Source organism: Carlito syrichta, unplaced genomic scaffold (assembly GCF_000164805.1).
Source record: "Carlito syrichta isolate Samal-C Ts95f unplaced genomic scaffold, Tarsius_syrichta-2.0.1 Scaffold306628, whole genome shotgun sequence".
NCBI classification, from domain to species: domain Eukaryota; kingdom Metazoa; phylum Chordata; class Mammalia; order Primates; family Tarsiidae; genus Carlito; species Carlito syrichta.
Genome location: NW_007250724.1, coordinates 98,073 through 104,641, shown reverse-complemented (window position 1 = coordinate 104,641; position 6,569 = coordinate 98,073). Strand labels below are relative to the sequence as shown.

Genomic DNA, 6,569 nt, shown 5'->3' with positions numbered 1-6,569 from the left:
AAAATTAGCCGGGTGTGGTAGTACACGCCTGTAGTTCCAGCTACTTGGAAGGCTGAGGCGGAAGGATCGCCGGAGCCCAGCAGGTCGAGGCTGCGGTGGCCGGGAGCGGCCACTGCACTCCAGTCTGGGTGACAGAGTCAGACTCCAACTCAAAAAAAAAAGAATACTCCTGAACAGTAGAGGAGCATGAAAAGAAGTAATAGTTTGCTGGGCTCCTTGCCCCTCGGCACCCAATGACCACAGGAGACTGGAGACAGAGGCCACAGCAGGCCTGACACTGAAGCAGAGGCCTGGAACTTCAAGCATATCCCACAATGGGCCCCATTCTCCCTAGAAGTGAAGGCAGGATGGAATAGGGGAGGCAGGACATTCTTCCACCCCCTCACACAGAAGGAAAGGGCATAGGCAGCCTAGGGCATCAGAGGCCTCCATAGGAAGAAAACATAAGCAGCCATTTTCATCTCCAGCTGTTAGAATCAAGAGGGCTCCAACCCCCCAAAACACAGAGGTGCCATCTGTTGAATCAGGTAATCAGATAGCCTACAAAGGAGATCCCTCTCTAGTCAGCAACATTCAGCCAGAAGGAAAAACTTCTCTAGTCAGCCAATTTTCCTGCTTAGGATTTCTTCCCTACATCAAGGAATCCAATCACTTTCTAAACTACTTTCAAAACGGAAAACGTGCATTTTCAGACTGGCAAACACAGCATTTCAGGTCTATGCTGTTGACCCTTCTGACAAAATATTGTGATCTTTTCCAGGTAATCAGAAGCAACAGCTGGCAGCACAAGCCCAGAGCAGGAGAGAGCAAGAGAGGAATCCTACTGTTATCTATTTGTGACTTTAATGAATTCTATTTTTAGCTCTTTAATATAGAGCTTCTCTTCTTGTCTCCTCCTACCAAATTTCTCCACTCAGGCAATTCAATCTTTCCCACATTGCTTAAAAGTTTAAAAATATATAAGACATTTCTTCAATCATATCTCACATAAAAGGTAGAACTTCCTCATTTTCCCCAAGACCCAGAATCAAACCCTTACTTAAGGTCTACTCATCAGACTGGACATCATTATAAACAATTCAAGTAGGAAAGGCTCCCTAAGGGCACTGTAGATCCAAAGCAAAGACAACCAACCCGAGTAGGAGTATGCACAGGACATTTACAGTGAATGAGACGCACATTTTATGGAAATATTCCATAGTGAAATTAGGACCCAGAAAATAGACGGTGTCCCAGGTTCTGATTAATAGCCAAATAAAAAGGAAATGCTGTCTGGAATTCCTTTAATGACTACATCATTTTTCTTGGCAAAAACTGGCTAGAGAATCAACCCAGCCCTAGAGAACAACTAGCTAATTAAAAGAGGTGTTTATGACAACCAAGACAGAACTGGTTTACTTCTACCACAGACCGCCTTATTAGGAAAATTCTTTTTTTTTTTTTTTTTTTTTTTGAGTCAGAGTTTCACCCAGGCTAGAGAACAGTGGCAGGCTCATAGTCACTGCCGCGACTACTCAGCTCAGGCGTCCTTCTTCCTCAGCCTTCCAAGTAGCTAGAACCACAGGTGTGCACCACCACATCTGACTAATTTTTTTGACTAATTGTAGAGATGAGGTCTCGACAAGTTTCCCAGACTGGTCTCCAACCCCTGGACTCAGGTTGTCCTCTTGCCTCTACCTCCTAAAGTGCTGGGAATACAGGCATGAACTCTGCGCCCGGTTTAGGAACACTCTTAAGCAATCCCCTATCAACCCCCGGGGATGCCTGAGGGAAAATGCTCCCAGTCCAATGAAGAGGAAAAACAGAGACAACTGAAATATATGTGAAATTAAAGGAATTTTATTCCCTTTCTACTATTCTGTTTCAATACATTTACAGTCAACCCTTTGTATCATAGGGGATTGGTTCCAGGACCTGCTCCAGTTCCTTATATAAAATCATGTAGTGTTTGCATATAAGCTATGCACATCTTCTGTGTGCTTTAATCACCTCTAGATTACTTATAATACCTAACAATATAAATGCTATGTAAATAGTTGCTATACTGTGACATTTAGGAAATAATGACAAAGAAAAAAATCTGTACATTTTCAGTACAGTCACAACCATCTCTTTAATTTTTATTTTCCAAATATTTTCAACTGCAGTAGACTGAATCCATGGATATGGAACCCACGGGTAGAGAGAGGCAACTATATATCAATTAGGCAAAACAACTCTGTTAGAGGTGCGTCTTGTTTGTAGGAGATCTTGTTTGTAGATTCTCCTACTCCGTGTACAAAAACAACATCCACCGAAATGGAGAGCAAATGCCAAAACAGGGAACCAAGTTGGGCACCGACCACTGTTTCCCTGAATATGACACATCCTTCCAAGTGTTCCACTCATCCTTGAGCTATCCCCATCTGGCACACTACCCTCTACTTAGGGGATCCAAGGGCTTGACTACCTCGGGAAAAATAAATCTGTGGCTGCACATGCCGCCGAGGTCAGGGAACACTGAGACTGGGTCTCTACGTGGCTATAAAAATTCTAAATCTGGCATTTGCCAGGCCACTGCAAGTACTTTGAGCTATGGCTGTCCTCATGTTTCCTGGATTTAGTCCCCTCCTCTACCTTGGGGAGGTGAATCTCTTTCTCTCTAATTTATTTTCTAAATAGACTGTATTTTCTAATCTAAAAAAAAAATCGTAAATCCATGTAAGTCACAGAAAAGGGACTAGGGAAAATATACACAGTGCTTAAAAATAAATCTCAATATAAATCTATCTTACCTAGGCTAGGCACAGTGGCTCATGCCTATAATCCCAGCATTTTGGGAGGCCAAGGTGAAAGGATTGCCTGAACCCATGGGTTCGAGACCAGCCTGGGCAACATGGCAAGACCTCATCTCTATAATAAATCAAGAAAATTAGCCAGGCATGGTGGCAAATGCCTGTAGTTCCAGCTACTTGGAAGGCTGAAGCAGAAGGATCACCTAAGCCCAGCAGGTCGAGGCTGCAGAGGCCGTAAGCGTGCCACTGCACTCCAGCCTGGACAACAGAGTGAAACTCCGACTCAAAAAATAAAATGAAATAAATCTGCCTTACTTGACATTGATAAACATGCTCATGCAAAACTGTAAATCACAACTCACTTTTTATTTTGTCAAAAGTTTTATATTTAATATTATGGGCCGGGCTCAGTGGCTCAGTCTGTAATCCCTCCCACTTTGGGAGGCCAAGGCGAGTAGATTGCCTGAACCCGCGTGTTCGAGACCAGCCTGGACAACTTAGCAAGACCTCATCTCTACAATAAATAAAAAATAGCTAGCCGGGCTCAGTGGCTCAGCCCGTAATCCCACACTTTGGGAGGCTGAGGTGAGTGGAATGCCTGAGCCCGCGGGTTCGAGATCCGCCTGGGCAACTAGGCCAGACCTCATCTCTATAATAAATCAAAAAATAAGCCGGGCGTGGTAGCGCACGCCTGTAGTTCCAGCTACTTGGAAGGCTGAGGCAGAAGGATCGCCGGAGCCCAGCAGGTCGAGGCTGCAGTGGCCGGGAGCAGCCACTGCACTCCAGTCTGGGCGACAGAGTGAGACTCCAACTCAAAAAAAAAAAGAAATAACCAAACTGTCTAAGAATTGGAGACAGATTGGATTGGATTGCTCGAGACCAGCCTGGGCAACTTGGCAAGACCTAGTCTCTACAATAAATCAAAAATTAAGCCAGGCTCGGTGGCTCAGCCTGTAATCCCACGCCTTTGGGAGGCTGAGGTGAGTGGATTGCCTGAGCCCGCGGGTTCGAGACCCGCCTGGGCAGCGAGACCTCATCTCTACAGTAAATCAAAAAATCAGCCGGGCGTGGTAGCGCATGCCTGTAATTCCGGCTACTCGGAAGGAGCCTGGCAGGTCGAGGCTGTGGTGGCCGGGAGTGGCCACTTTGCACGCCTGTCTGGGCGACACAGTGAGACTCCAACTCAAAAAAAAAAAAAAAATTAGCCAGCCATGGTAGTGCGTGCCTATAGTTTCAGCTACTTGGAAGGCTGAGGCAGAAAGATTGCCAGAGCCCAACAGATCGACGCTGGGGTGGCCATGAGCATACCACTGCACTCCAGCCTGGGCGACAGAGTGAGACTCCAACTCAAAAAAAAAAAAAATGCTATATTTAGCCAGGTGCAGTGGCTCACACCTGTAATCCCAGCACTTTGGGAGGCGGAGGTGAGAGGACTGCCTGAGCCCAGGGGTTTGAGACCAGCCTGGGCAACTTGGTAAGACCTCACCTCTAAAATAAATTTAAAAATTAGCTAGGTGTGATGGTGCATACCTCCTGTAGTTCCAGCTACTTGGAAGGCTGAGGCGGAAGGATTGCCTGAATCCAGCAAGTCGAGGCTGCGGTGGCTGGGAGCAGCCACTGCACTCCAGCCTAGGTGACAAAGTGAGACTCCAACTCAAAAGAAAAAAAAGGAAATGTTATATTTATAGAAGAATGCCCATTCTATAATGCTAGAAGAGAAAAAGCAGAATAAAAATTGAATATGTACTCAAACTTGGTAAAAACACTGCCCAAGGGCCACCTCTAAAGGACAACCAACAATCAGGGGAAATAACAGCTGACTCTGGGAAGGTGAGCCAAAGACAGTGAAGGGACTTAAGCCTTTTGAACTCTTTTTTTTTTTTGAGTCTCACTCTGTCGCCCAGACTGGAGTGCAGTGGCCACTCCCAGTCACTGCAGCCTCGACCTGCTGGGCTCCGGCAATCCTTCTACCTCAGCCTTCCAAGTAGTCGGAGCTACCGGTGCGCACTACCACGCCCAGTTAGTTTTTTATTTATTGTAGAGACGAGGTCTCACCAAGTTGCCCAGGCAGGTCTCGAACCCATGAGCTCAGGCAATCCACTAGCCTCGGCCTTCCAAAGTGCTGGGATTACAGGCTGATTCACTGAGCCCAGCCTGAAATTTCTCTTTTCAAGTACCTTACACCTCACCTTCTAGTGCTACGCTGTTTTAAAAGCCTTATCTTCCTGGAGAGCAGAGGCCCTGCAGGAAAAGAAGAAAACAACATTGGTGAATGCTTGCAACCCAAACAGAATTACACCAACATGACCAACTCCAACAGAAGTGAGGAATACCACTCAGTCTTCTTGCCACACCATCAGTCATCCTTCTTTGTCAAGGTCATAGTAAGAAATTAAATATTTCTGTATAGTGAACTCAGAACCAAAAACGATGCACAGTTTCAACAATAAAATTAACTTCAATGCCTGTATTTTAGATAGTTATATTTTTTTAATTAGCTCAATAAGTTGTAACAGAGAAGCAAAATCTCAACACTATTTTTTTATCAGAAATGCATTTTAATTTTTATTTGAAAACAACTTAAAATTTTAGACAAAAGCCGGGCTCGGTGGCTCAGCCTGTAATCCCGTGCCTTTGGGAGGCTGAGGTGAGTGGATTGCCTGAGCCCGCGGGTTCGAGACCCGCCTGGGCAGCGAGACCTCATCTCTACAATAAATCAAAAAATCAGCTGGGCGTGGTAGCACATGCCTGTAATTCCAGCTACTCAGATGCTGAGCGGAAGATCGCTGGAGCCCAGCAGTCGAGGCTGCGGTGCCCGGAGCGGCCACTGCACTCCAGTCTGGGCGACAAGTGAGACTCCAACTCAAAAAAAAAAAAAAAATTTTAGACAAATGATTTTAGTATGTAAATTTGATATCTCAACACTATTAAATGTACCACATGACACCCAAGATAAGACATTCGGTCATAAAAGTAAATTTTAAAAAACATTCAGCTGGGCTCAGTGGCTCAGCCTGTAATCCCGCGCCTTTGGGAGGCTGAGGTGAGTGGATTGCCTGAGCCCGCGGGTTCGAGACCCGCCTGGGCAGCAAGACCTCATCTCTACAATAAATCAAAAAATCAGCCAGGCGTGGTAGCGCATGCCTGTAATTCCAGCTACTGGGAAGGCTGAGGCAGAAGGATCGCCAGAGCTCAGCAGGTCGAGGCTGCGGTGGCCGGGAGCAGTCACTGCACTCCAGTCTGGGCGACAGAGTGAGACTCCAACTCAAAAAAAAAAAAAAAACATTCAAGGCCAGGTGCAGTGGCTCACACCTATAAACACAGCACTTTGGGAGGCCAAGGTCAGAGGATTACCTGAGCCCACAGATTCGAGACCAGTCTGGGCAACTTGGCGAGACCTCATCTCTACAATAAATCAAAATGTTAGCCAGGTGTGGTGGCGCATGCCTGTAGTTCCAGTTACTTGGAAGGCTGAAGTGGAAGGATCAACTGAGGCCAGCAGGTGGAGGCTGCGGTAGCTGTGAGTGTGCCATGGCCCTCCAGCCTGAGTGACAGAGTGAGACTTCAACTCAAAAAAACAAAACAAAAAAAAAGCCGGGCTCGGTGGCTCAGCCTGTAATCCTGCGCCTTTGGGAGGCTGAGGTGAATGGATTGCCTGAGCCCACGGGGTTCGAGACCCGCCTGGGCAACTTGGCGAGACCTCATCTCTACAATAAATCAAAAAATTAGCTGGGCATGGTAGCGTGCGCCTGTAATTCCAGCTACTTGGAAGGCTGAGGCAGAAGGATCGCCAGG

At 46.5% G+C, this 6,569-nt stretch overlaps 1 protein-coding gene across 5 annotated transcripts in view; it reads right to left on the bottom strand.

Annotated features, from left to right (window-relative positions):
* DAG1 (dystroglycan 1) overlaps positions 1 to 6,569 on the bottom strand; it is a 79,373-nt gene that overhangs the window by 65,884 nt on the left and 6,920 nt on the right. Inside the window, exon 2 of one of the 5 annotated variants that reach the window (XM_008063166.1) lies at positions 4,959 to 5,015. The exons of 3 other annotated variants lie outside the window; for them this stretch is intronic. The gene's annotated coding sequence lies outside the window, so the exon portion shown is untranslated. The remainder of the gene's footprint in view (positions 1 to 4,958; positions 5,016 to 6,569) is intronic. One more of the 5 variants, XM_021715079.1, reaches the window with a different exon arrangement.